Source organism: Rattus norvegicus, chromosome X (assembly GCF_036323735.1).
Source record: "Rattus norvegicus strain BN/NHsdMcwi chromosome X, GRCr8, whole genome shotgun sequence".
Taxonomy (NCBI): Eukaryota; Metazoa; Chordata; class Mammalia; order Rodentia; family Muridae; genus Rattus; species Rattus norvegicus.
This window is the reverse complement of record NC_086039.1, coordinates 129760108-129771608: the sequence shown is the minus strand read 5'-3', so window position 1 is coordinate 129771608 and position 11501 is coordinate 129760108. Positions and strand designations below refer to the sequence as shown.

Genomic DNA, 11501 nt, shown 5'->3' with positions numbered 1-11501 from the left:
GACCCATCCCGTGAACAAGCATCAATCCATGATACAATTAATGATAAACTGTTATGCTTGCAGACAGGTATCTAGCACACTAGTCCTTTGAGAGGCTTTATGCAGAAGCTGACTCAGACAGATGCAGACACCCAGAGCCAAATATTGGACTTTGGGGACTCTAGAATAAGATAAAGGTCTGCGGCCTCTAATGGGTAGTAACTCCACAGAAAGGCCAACAGAATTAACTAACCTGGACTCTTGGGCTTCTCAGAGACTGAACCACCAAGTAAAGAACATAAACTGGCTGGACTTAGGCCTCCTTGCATGTATGTAACAAACATGCAGCTTAGTCTTCAGGTGGGTCCTGAACAACTGGAGATGGGCTACCCCTAAACCTGTTTCCTATGGGATATGTTTTTCTAGTTGGACTGCCTAGTCTGGCGTCAGGGTAGAAGATGTGCCTAGTCTCACAGAGGCTTGATATGCCAGGGTGGGAAGATATGCAGGGAGGCCCCTAACTCAGAGGAGAAGGAGGTGGGGCATGGGAGAAGGATTATGGAAGAAGGTGATTGGAAGCAAGGCATTGGACAGGATATAAATTAGATAAGTAAAAATCAATCAATCAATCACTACATATTGCCAACAAAAACATGAAACATATCCAATACCATCATTTCTCACAAAACTGCATGTAAAAAGTATATTAAAATATATTCTTTTCAATTAGAATGCCTATTTTTGAAGTAAAAAGTGCCAGTAGGAAGTGAAGAAAAAGAGCATTTGTACTATCAATAGAAGCACAACTTAGTACTGTCATTATTTAGAATACCATTTAGGTTTCAGTGAAAACTGCACTTTGATGTACCATACGATTCAGCTATCATACATCTATGTCTCTATCTAAAATAAATTAAATCAGCTCACCAGAGAGACCTACACATTGACATATGGTACATTACTGTTGACAACAGCTACAATATGGAATTGGTCTTGGTGTACATCGACAGATGAATGGCTAAAAATCATGTGATTACACACACACACACACACACACACACACACACACATATATATATATATATATATATATATATATATATATATAGAGAGAGAGAGAGAGAGAGACATGGACATGTTTGATTATAATTAGCAGATATAGAACATCAAATATGACAAGCTCTCTCTTAATTTGCAATAAATTAATATGACCAAACATGATAATATTGAAGAAAATGACAGTAAATATCTTTAAAACAAACAATTTATTATTGTTTCTATTATCGTTCATATAACATAAACAATGTTACCTATCATGTTCACCTGCAGCCATGCCCAACCTCAAGATGAAGTGCTGCAGGTTGCTAAGAGTGAATTAGTTTCTTCCACAGACAAGCTTCTGATCTATTATTCAATTAAAAATTATCAGCCAAGAGTGTGTGTACATATGAAATATGCTAAATGATCTCACTAGATTGGATATCTATTTGTGTGAATGTATGAACAATAATAATTAAAGAGCATACTGTGAATCTCAGAGAAGGGGGACATGGAGCCTACAGTTGGGGAGGGAGGATAGGAGTGAAATAGATGAAGTATTCCTGTATGCAAAAAATAAAGGTTATTTAAAAGACTAACAAAAACTCTAAATAATTTAAATGAAATGTTTTGTTTATCCCACAACAGAAAAAGTTTTCCAAACTGTGCAAAAAGATCACCAAAATTGACTACAGTACATTGAAGTCAGTAGTGAGATTTTTAAATAATCATGTTATTATCTATAAAGCCCTTCTACAAAAATCTGTAAGCAGGATCATATATTTGGATGCTTCGTCCCTAATTTGTAGAAATGTGTGAAAGATTGGGAAATGTTATTTTGTTGGAGAAAGTGTGTTAATGGAGGTGACATTTGTGATTTCAAAAACCCTTAACATTTTTGGTTAGCTCTCTCTGCCACGTTTATTTTATTCATAGAGGGATGCAAGATCTCTGTTACTGCTCTAGTTGCATGTCTGTATACCTGTATACCTGCTGTCATACATTCCTCATGAAAGTCACCGATGCTGTGAAACTGTAAGCTCTAATGAATACTTTCTTCTTTACTTTGGATTGATGATTGTGTCTCACTATTGCAACAGAAAACTAACTAAAACACTAGTTTGTTTCAAATAGTTTGTTATCAGTATTACCTCTTTTTTAATATATCTAGTAGTAAGATATTATTTATAAGTTGTATGGTCACAACTGTACTGTGCACAAACTTAAAATGATTAAAGCATATATAAAAATGATAGTTTCTGAAAAGTATAAAATGATGTGGTATAGAGTATGTGATCCTATAAGATAACCATAAAGGAAGGTTTTGTTTGGAGTCAGGGTAGTCTTTTCTGAAGAAACAGTAATGGAGATTGGGTTCCAATTTTCCTAGAAGTTGATTTGATAGAGGTGGAGTGAGAACAGAGGGCTTAAATATTCTTCAGTGTTAGAATACCAGAAAATAAGATTTTCACCATTAGCAAAAAGTCAATGAGTTTTCTGAGATAGTGCAAAATTGATTTCCAAAGTGGTTATATAAGTTTGCATGCCCACCAGCAACGAAAGAGTGGTCCCCTTGCTCACATCCTCACCAACATGTGCGATCTCTTGAGTTTTTGATCTTAGCCATTTTGATGGGTATAAGATGGAACTTTGTAGATGTGATCTGCATTTCACTAATGGTTAAACTCTTTGACCATTTCTTTACGTGCTTCGCAGCCATTTGAAATTTCTCTGTTGAGATTTGTTCCCCATTTTTTAATTGGATTATTTTGGTAGATATCTAGCTTCTTGTTTCTTTGTAAATTTTGGATATTAGCTCTCTGTCAGATGTAGGGTTGGTGAAGTATCTTTCCTAATCTGGGTAGTCTGCCAATTTGTCCCACTGATAGTGTCCTTTGAGAAGCTCCAACCAGCAGCTGATTCATACAGATACAGAAACCCACAGTAAAACAGAGGATGGAGTTTGGGACTGTTATGGAAGAATAGCAGGAAGGATTGCAGGCCCGAAAGAGGATTACTTCACAGGAAGACCAAAAGAATGAACTAGTTTGTACCCTAGGGGCTCTCACAGTCTGAATCACCAACCAAAGGACATACATCGTCTGGAACTAGGGCTCGCCCCACATATATAGCAGATGTGCATTTCAGTTTTCATGTAGGTCTGGAACAACTGAAACTGGTGCTCTTGCAAAAGCTGTTACCTGTATGTGGAGAACATTCTTCTACTTGGGCTACCTTGTCTGGATTGGTAGGAAGTGAACTGTCTAGCCTCCCAAAGACTTGAAGTGACAGGATGTAGGAATACTCATGTGGGCCCTACCTGCTCACAGGAGAAGCAGAGGTATAGTGGGGAAGTATTATACAAGGGGGCAGCCATAGGTGTGAGGGTTCATTTCTAGGTCTTCAATTTTATTCCATTGATCTACCTGTCTGTCTCTGTATCAGTACCATACAGTTTTGTCACTGATGCTCTGTAAAAGAATTTGAGTCTTGGGATGGTGATCCCCCCACTATCTCATCCTGCAGGATAGTCAGTGAGGGTTCAGAAGGTACCTAGAAGAGAATGAAGAAGGACACCAAGACAAGAGTCTGATCAAGGCGACAATTTTATTTTTTCCCAAGGCTGAATTTATACCATAACATGGATAACAGAGAGAGGCAGAAAGTGAGACACATTTATGCAGGCCAAGGACACAGCTCTTTTGTGGTCAGCTGATGTTAACAGGATGTTGGTTTTTCAGAAAGGTTACAGGTCATCACATTGGGCATCATGACATCAGATGTATTTCTCAGCAAGGTCACAACTTTATCATATCATTATTCATCCTGACCACCAGATTTGTATAAGCCTTCTGCAGCTGGCTGGGAATTGTCCATGAACCCAGTCACACTTAACTCTAACTATACTATTAACATCAATAATGGAGGGTTTTAAGGACATTGTTCCCAACACCCCAGAAATACTTTTTTTTTTTTACTGGATATTTTCTTTTATTTACATTTCAAATGTTAACCCCTTCTCACTTTTCCCCTCTGGAAACTCCCTATCCCAACCCTGCTCCCTCTGCTTTTAGGCTTCCTGACACACACACTCATGCCTCCCTGCCCTGGAATTCCCCTAAACTGGGACAACAAGGCTTCACAGAACAAAGAGCCTCTCCTCCCATTGATGTCCAACAAGGACAAAGGACATCCTCTGCTATATATGCTGATGGAGCCATGGGTCCCTCCCTGTGTATTCTTTGGTTGGTGGTTTAGTCCCTGGGAGCTCTGCGGGGTTTGGTTGGTTGATATTGTTGTACTTCCTATGGGGTTGCAAACCCCTTCACCTCCTTCAGTCCTTTAAGTCCTCCAATAGGGACCTCGTGCTCAGTCTAATGGTTGGCTGTGAGCATCTGCCTTTGTATTTGTCAGGCTCTGACAGAGCTCTCAGGCAACAACTATATCATATTCATGCCTAAACCAGTTGGGGAGTATTCGTTGATTCTTGTCTGAACCTGCATTTTCTCTGTTTATTATTTCAATCTCATTGTCAATTCAATTCTGCCTTTGAAACGTTTAAGATAAAATTATTTGTTTATATAGTGGTGGTACACATGAAGATGTCCATACAGATCACTGAGTTCAAACTGAGGGTGTGTCTTGGTAAAAAATGTCTTTATCAGCTGAGTGTACTTGCTGACTCTCTTAGTTGGGGTTTTATTGCTGTGGAGAGACATCATGACCAATGCAAGTATATAAAGGACAACATTTAATTGGGGCTGGCTTACAGATTCAGAGTGTCAGGCCATTATCATCAAGGCGGGAGCATGGCAGCATCCTGACAGGCATGATGCAGTAGGAGCTGAGCACTTTACATCTTCATCCAAAGGAAGCCAGGAACAGACTGAGCATCCTCAGGCAGCTAGGGGGAGGGTGTTCAAACCCATGCCCACAGTGACACACCTACTCCAATAAAGCCACACATCTAAATATTGCCATTCCCTGGGCCAAGCATATGCAAACCATCACATTCCTCTCCGTGGTCTCCATAGGCTTATTCAAATTCATGAGTCTATGGGGGACATACCCAAACAGAGCATTAAAAAAGTACATTTACAGTAATAAATAAAATAATTTATACAAGTTTCCTTTTTTTTTTTTTTTGACTTTTCTATAAGTATCATATCACTAAAGCCCTAGAGGCTACTTTTGGCTTTACCTTAGGAATGACTGTTGATTTGTTTTCTTTTGATACAGAAGCAAACTTTGTTTTTTAAAAGTGCCTGAGGGAGAAGCTATACTGTACCCCCACCAGGTAATGCACTAAGTGAACAGCATACTCTAATACCCCTCAACTATCTTCTGGGCAATTTATATAGTAAAACGTGTAATAAAAAAAAGTCATGGTTATCAAATACAGGCAATATTACCTCCCTTCATTTAATCTCACTTCAAAGTGCTAACTGTAAACTAAGGACTGGTTTCTGATGAGGGTGATAACTGCTTGGTTACCAGTGCATTGTGTTACCACTTTACCCACATTCCCTTTAAAAGTTAAAAACCAAAGACCTGTAGTGAATTTTCTTGATTCTCTGCTTTGTCCTTTACCCTGCCTCAGTCAGCTCCCACTGCCAGCAATGGGTTAACCATCACAGCCACCTCCCATGATCTTGGACCTGGATGCTGGTCATGTCATAAACTCCTAAGTTAGTCTTTCTGAAAGTCACTGCTAAGGTGAGCTGGACCTTGTTGCTAATATAACCTGAATTGTAAGCAGACCGGCCTGAGTCTGGGCAGAGCTCAGTGTCCACCGCAGAGATGGGTATTACTGTTTAGAAGTAAACCAGAGGAGTTAAGCTTTGGTGACAGAAGTAGCTGCAGTGACTGCAACTCCCTCTTGACACAAAACTTAACAAGTCTGGGCAGCTCACACTTCCTGTCCTCCATCATAACACACTTATAAAATTGGACCTCAGATGATCTACTTAAAAGGAGGTAGAAGGTAACAGCAGCAACGATGTGCATGGCTTAAGCACAGCAGCTATGCACAGGCCAGAGGAATGGCAGACCAGGACTCTTGGGATGGCTCCTTTCTTTGGAGACAATGTAGTCAACAATGTGGCTTCCTGAAGTACCTGCTTCTAACAATCTAGTGACAGTTTACCAAGTCCTCAACATCCTTTGAGTCCTCAGAAACAGGACTGCCCAAAGATGATCCAATTATATTAGATTCTTCCTGATGATGTTGAAATATGGGATCTGTTAGTGTTGTCAAAGGCAAGACAGACTCAGCGTCTATACCATCAGATGCCTGGATAAAGCCATGTGGTGAAGGAACGATAAGTATTGTCTCATCATCAATTGTCTGATGAACTTGGTGTACTATGGTAGGAGACTCTAAATCCTCAGTAACATAAGCACTGGCTAAGTCGGAAGGCTGTTCTTGCTTAAGGTCAGTGTCAGCAATTTCTTCCTCTGTTCTGACCATGACACTATTCATCAGTTCTGTGCTATTTTGGTCACTGTATTTAGACACATGAGCATTATTAAATGATGGTTGTATAGTCATCTTAGGCCGAGGAATTTCATCTGGGAAAGTGTCTGCTTCTAGTGCATCTGGAGGCTCAGGAAAATCAGATGAATGAAAATCACTATCAGCTGTCAGTTCTGCTTGGGATATTGAAGAAGCGATGTCCTCTGTAGCAACAGTTTGAATGATGACTCTTGGTGTGTGACACTGTACTGTGACATTGTCACTTGTGTTCAACAAATGTTCCGGGGATAAAGCATGAACAATGATCTATTCAGGAGAAGCAGGAGCTGCCAGGGTTACTGTGGGACTTGTGGTCAGTGTTAGGGGAAGGCCTTGACTTGAGCTTGTTTGAAGAAGGTAGGTGCCTGGAGTACCAGTAGGCTGTAAATGGAAAGATGGAAGAATCTCAAATGTTTGTAGTGTTCCACTGTTTAGTGTTATTGTTTCTGAGTCAACAGAAGCAACAGGGGAGTCTGTTGAAGCACGAAACGAAACATCCTTATGGTTTGCGATTTGCCTTTTGATGGTCCACCATTTACTTCGAAGCCACTGTGGTGAACGAACACTGCTCCATCCCTCAGCTAGAAGATCCCAGTTTATGTCATTTTCATCAGCTACATCAAGCTCAGCTATCCTGAGGATGAGATTGATTTCATCTTCCTTGGTCCACTCAGTTCCCCCACTCTGTTTCCAGTTCAGGTTACTGTAATTAGATCTTCACAATCAAAGTTGTCTTTTCACCATCTGTTTTATTAATGTGAAACTGTAGTAGTAAGGAAAAGTTGGTTGCCTAGGGAACAATAATTGTATATTCAGTTTAACAGAAATAAAAGAGTATTTGTCTTAAAAAAAAAAGTACATTTAGTCCAACTTTCAAAGACCCAATATTCTATAGCACTATCAACAATGCTAATAATCCAAAGTTCAAAGTCTCTTCTGAGATCCAACCAATCACTTAACTGTAATCCCCAAATAAAGACAGGCAACCAGCTGGGCAAACTCAAAACTCTGCCATCTCCATGTCTGATGTCAAAGCAGTCATCAGATCTTCAACTTCCTTTTCACCTTTGTTAACTGCAAAAAACTTTTCTCCTGAGCTGTTTCCTCTCCTTGTTAGCAGCTTTCCTCAGAAGATAGCCCACATCTGCTCTGCTAGATCTGACCTGCTAGATCTAACATCTTTGGATATCCAAGGGAGCGTCAATGTTACAAACTCGTTTCAATGTCCAGGATCCACTCATGATCTTCTGGGCTTCTTCAAAAGGCTGGTTTCACTTTTCCAGCTCTGTCCTCCATGGCATTTTAAGTTCAGATTGATCCACTACACTGCAGCTGCGGTTCTTGGTGATTATCACATGGTACTGGCATCTCCAATACATTGGGGTCTTCCACTGCAAGTAGGCTTTACCAATAGCCTCACACAGGCTCTCTTCATGGTGCCAAGTCTCAAATCCTTTGCCTGACCCCTTCCATCCTGGATTGTCAACTGCACCTGAGGCTATACTTTCACCAATGGCTTCCATGCTCTCTCACAATCCCAAGTCTCAGCTGTTCTTCATTATCTCTTCATACCTTTAAAACCAGTACCAACTGGGTGATTCTTACACAAACAACATGGAGCTGCAGCATGAGGGACAATCTTGGCTATCTCTGGAACACAGCTTTTTTGTGCTCTCAGAACACACTTCCCAGAATATTTCACTTTGGTGACATTAGTCTCTTCTTAATCACCTAATTTCTTAGCTCCAACTGACCAGCATCAATTGTCCCAGTAGTCTCCTTTTCCTCTTGAATATAAAGCCAGGGACACGTGGTCAAAGCTCCTGAGTTCTGCTGTTTGCAGGAACTGGAACATGCCCCACCCCCTCCTTGTTCTATTACACTATCAGTAGCTTCCTTTTATCTGATGCCTTCACTACATAAGCTTGGCTCTCCTGGATCCTGCTCTGTAGATTGACCTTGAGTTTAGAGATCTGTATGCCTGTCCCCTGGGGTTAAAGGTGTTTACCACCACACCTGGATGTAAGCTTACTTCACTTAAAATTTGCTCTGTTCTAGGCTGTCCTTGAACTCAGAGATCTGCTTGTCTTTGCCTCTTAAGATTAAAACTTTGTACTAAGTTGCCTGGAGCTAATTTAGCTGAATGGAATCTTGCCCCAAAGTCATTACTTCTTTAATTCAATGTAATAACCTTCGACACAGGATTCAACTCCATTTTACTTACTGGTGTCTCTTTAATACTTGAACCATTTATTTCATATTTTTCCTTTCTCAACTTGCTCCTTTATATTAACATGATCTTCATAAGAATGAACTTTAGACACCCGCGGATCCCGGCCCGCAGCAGCTCTCTGCTCCCAAACCCCGTGGGACAGAGACCTCACCGCCTGATCAGGTGGGCACTCCTGAGGCTGCAGAGCGGAGGAGACCACCAACACTGCCCACCCCTGTCCACATCCCTGGCCCAAGAGGCAACTGTATAAGGCTTCTGGGTTCCCGTAGGGGAGGGCCCAGGAGCGGCAGGACCCCTGCGCCTGAAACACCGCTGGAACCTGAAGGAAACAGACCAGATAAACAGTTCTTTGCACCCAAATCCCATGGGAGGGAGAGCTAAACCTACAGAGAGGCAGACACGCCTGGGAAACCAGAAGAGACTGCACTCTGCGCACATCCATACGCCAGAGGAAAACACCAAACGTCATCTGGAACCCTGGTGCACGGAGGCTCCCGGAAAGAGCAGCGCAGATCTTCCTGGTTGCTGCCGCCGCAGAGAGGACTTAGGCAGTACCCCACGAGCAAACTTGAGCCTTGGAACCACAGGTTGGACCAATTTTTCCCCTGCAAGAAACCTGCCTGGTGAACTCAAGACACAGGCCCACAGGAACAGCTGAAGACCTGTAGAGAGGAAAAACTACACGCCCGAAAGCAGAACACTCTGTCCCCATAACTGGCTGAAAGAAAACAGGAAAACAGGTCTACAGCACTCCTGACACACAGGCTCATAGGACAGTCTAGCCACGGTCAGAAATAGCAGAACAAAGTAACACTAGAGATAATCTGATGGCAAGAGGCAAGCGCAGGAACCTAAGCAACAGAAACCAAGACTACATGGCATCATCGGAGCCCAATTCTCCCACCAAAATAAACATGGAATATCCAAACACACCAGAAAAGCAAGATCTAGTTTCAAAATCGTATTTGATCATGATGCTGGAGGACTTCAAGAAAGACGTGGAGAACTCCCTTAGAGAACAAGTAGAAGCCTACAGAGAGGAATCGCAAAAATGCCTGAAAGAATTCCAGGAAAACATAAATAAACAAGTAGAAACCCATAGAGAGGAGACACAAAAATCCCTGAAAGAATTCCAGGAAAACACAATCAAACAGTTGAAGGAATTAAAAATGGAAATAGAAGCAATCAAGAAAGAACACATTGAAACAACCCTGGACATAGAAAAGCAAAAGAAAAGACAAGGAGCTGTAGATACAAGCTTCACCAACAGAATACAAGAGATGGAAGAGAGAATCTCGGGAGCAGAAGATTCCATAGAAATCATTGACTCAACTGTCAAAGATAATGTAAAGCAGAAAAAGCTACTGGTCCAAAACATACAGGAAATCCAGGACTCAATGAGAAGATCAAACCTAAGGATAATAGGTATAGAAGACAGTGAAGACTCCCAGCTCAAAGGACCAGTAAATATCTTCAACAAAATCATAGAAGAAAACTTCCCTAACCTAAAAAAAGAGATACCCATAGGCATACAAGAAGCCTACAGAACTCCAAATAGATTGGACCAGAAAAGAAACACCTCCCGTCACATAATAGTCAAAACACCAAATGCACAAAATAAAGAAAGAATATTAAAAGCAGTAAGGGAAAAAGGTCAAGTAACATATAAAGGCAGACCTATCAGAATCACACCAGACTTTTCGCCAGAAACTATGAAGGCCAGAAGATCCTGGACAGATGTTATACAGACCCTAAGAGAACACAAATGCCAGCCCAGGTTACTCTATCCTGCAAAACTCTCAATTAACATAGATGGAGAAACCAAGATATTCCATGACAAAACCAAATTTACACAATATCTTTCTACAAATCCAGCACTACAAAGGATAATAAATGGTAAAGCCCAATATAAGGAGGCAAGCTATACCCTAGAAGAAGCAAGAAACTAATCATCTTGGCAACAAAACAAAGAGAAGAAAAGCACACAAACATAACCTCACATCCAAATATGAATATAACAGGAAGCAATAATCACTATTCCTTAATATCTCTCAACATCAATGGCCTCAACTCCCCAATAAAAAGACATAGATTAACAAACTGGATACGCAATGAGGACCCTGCATTCTGCTGCCTACAGGAAACACACCTCAGAGACAAAGACAGGCACTACCTCAGAGTGAAAGGCTGGAAAACAACTTTCCAAGCAAATGGTCAGAAGAAGCAAGCTGGAGTAGCCATTCTAATATCAAATAAAATCAATTTTCAATTAAAAGTCATCAAAAAAGATAAGGAAGGACACTTCATATTCATCAAAGGAAAAATCCACCAAGATGAACTCTCAATCCTCATCTTCGGTGGGTTTATATACAAGTGTGCAATTTCTAGGCTTGAAAGTAAAATGATGCTATCTGGTGCTGGATAGAGGAGCCTTATTTTTTATTATAGCAGCTTGCTATTTTTGTAACATGGTGATTTAGTTGAACACAATAAAGTACAGTAGTAACTGATCTCCCCTTCTTCCTGGATGAGTGAGGAGATGATTAAATGTTAATGTCAGCATCCTTGAGCATATTCAGATGAGCTTCTGCTTCTGTTGAAAAGGATGCTGTGTTTGATTGTGGTCCGAATCTTTGAAGCACTACTTGGCATCTCCTTCCTTGGAGGTCTCACTGTTTAAACATTACAGATTTGATAGCTTGTTGGTAAGGTGAGGTCCAGCTTGTCTCCACTAGG

The 11501-nt window shown here is 40.9% G+C and overlaps 1 pseudogene across 1 annotated transcript; it reads right to left on the bottom strand.

The window, feature by feature from the left end:
* Nucleotides 1-5194: 5194 nt before the first annotated feature.
* On the bottom strand, nucleotides 5195-7911 carry Dmtf1-ps2 (cyclin D binding myb-like transcription factor 1, pseudogene 2; annotated as a pseudogene). The gene is made up of 2 exons (XR_010061650.1): nucleotides 7808-7911; nucleotides 5195-7235 (listed from the first exon to the last, which is right to left on the bottom strand). The product of XR_010061650.1 is annotated as a cyclin D binding myb-like transcription factor 1, pseudogene 2 (transcript).
* Between the last annotated feature and the right edge of the window lie 3590 nt (nucleotides 7912-11501).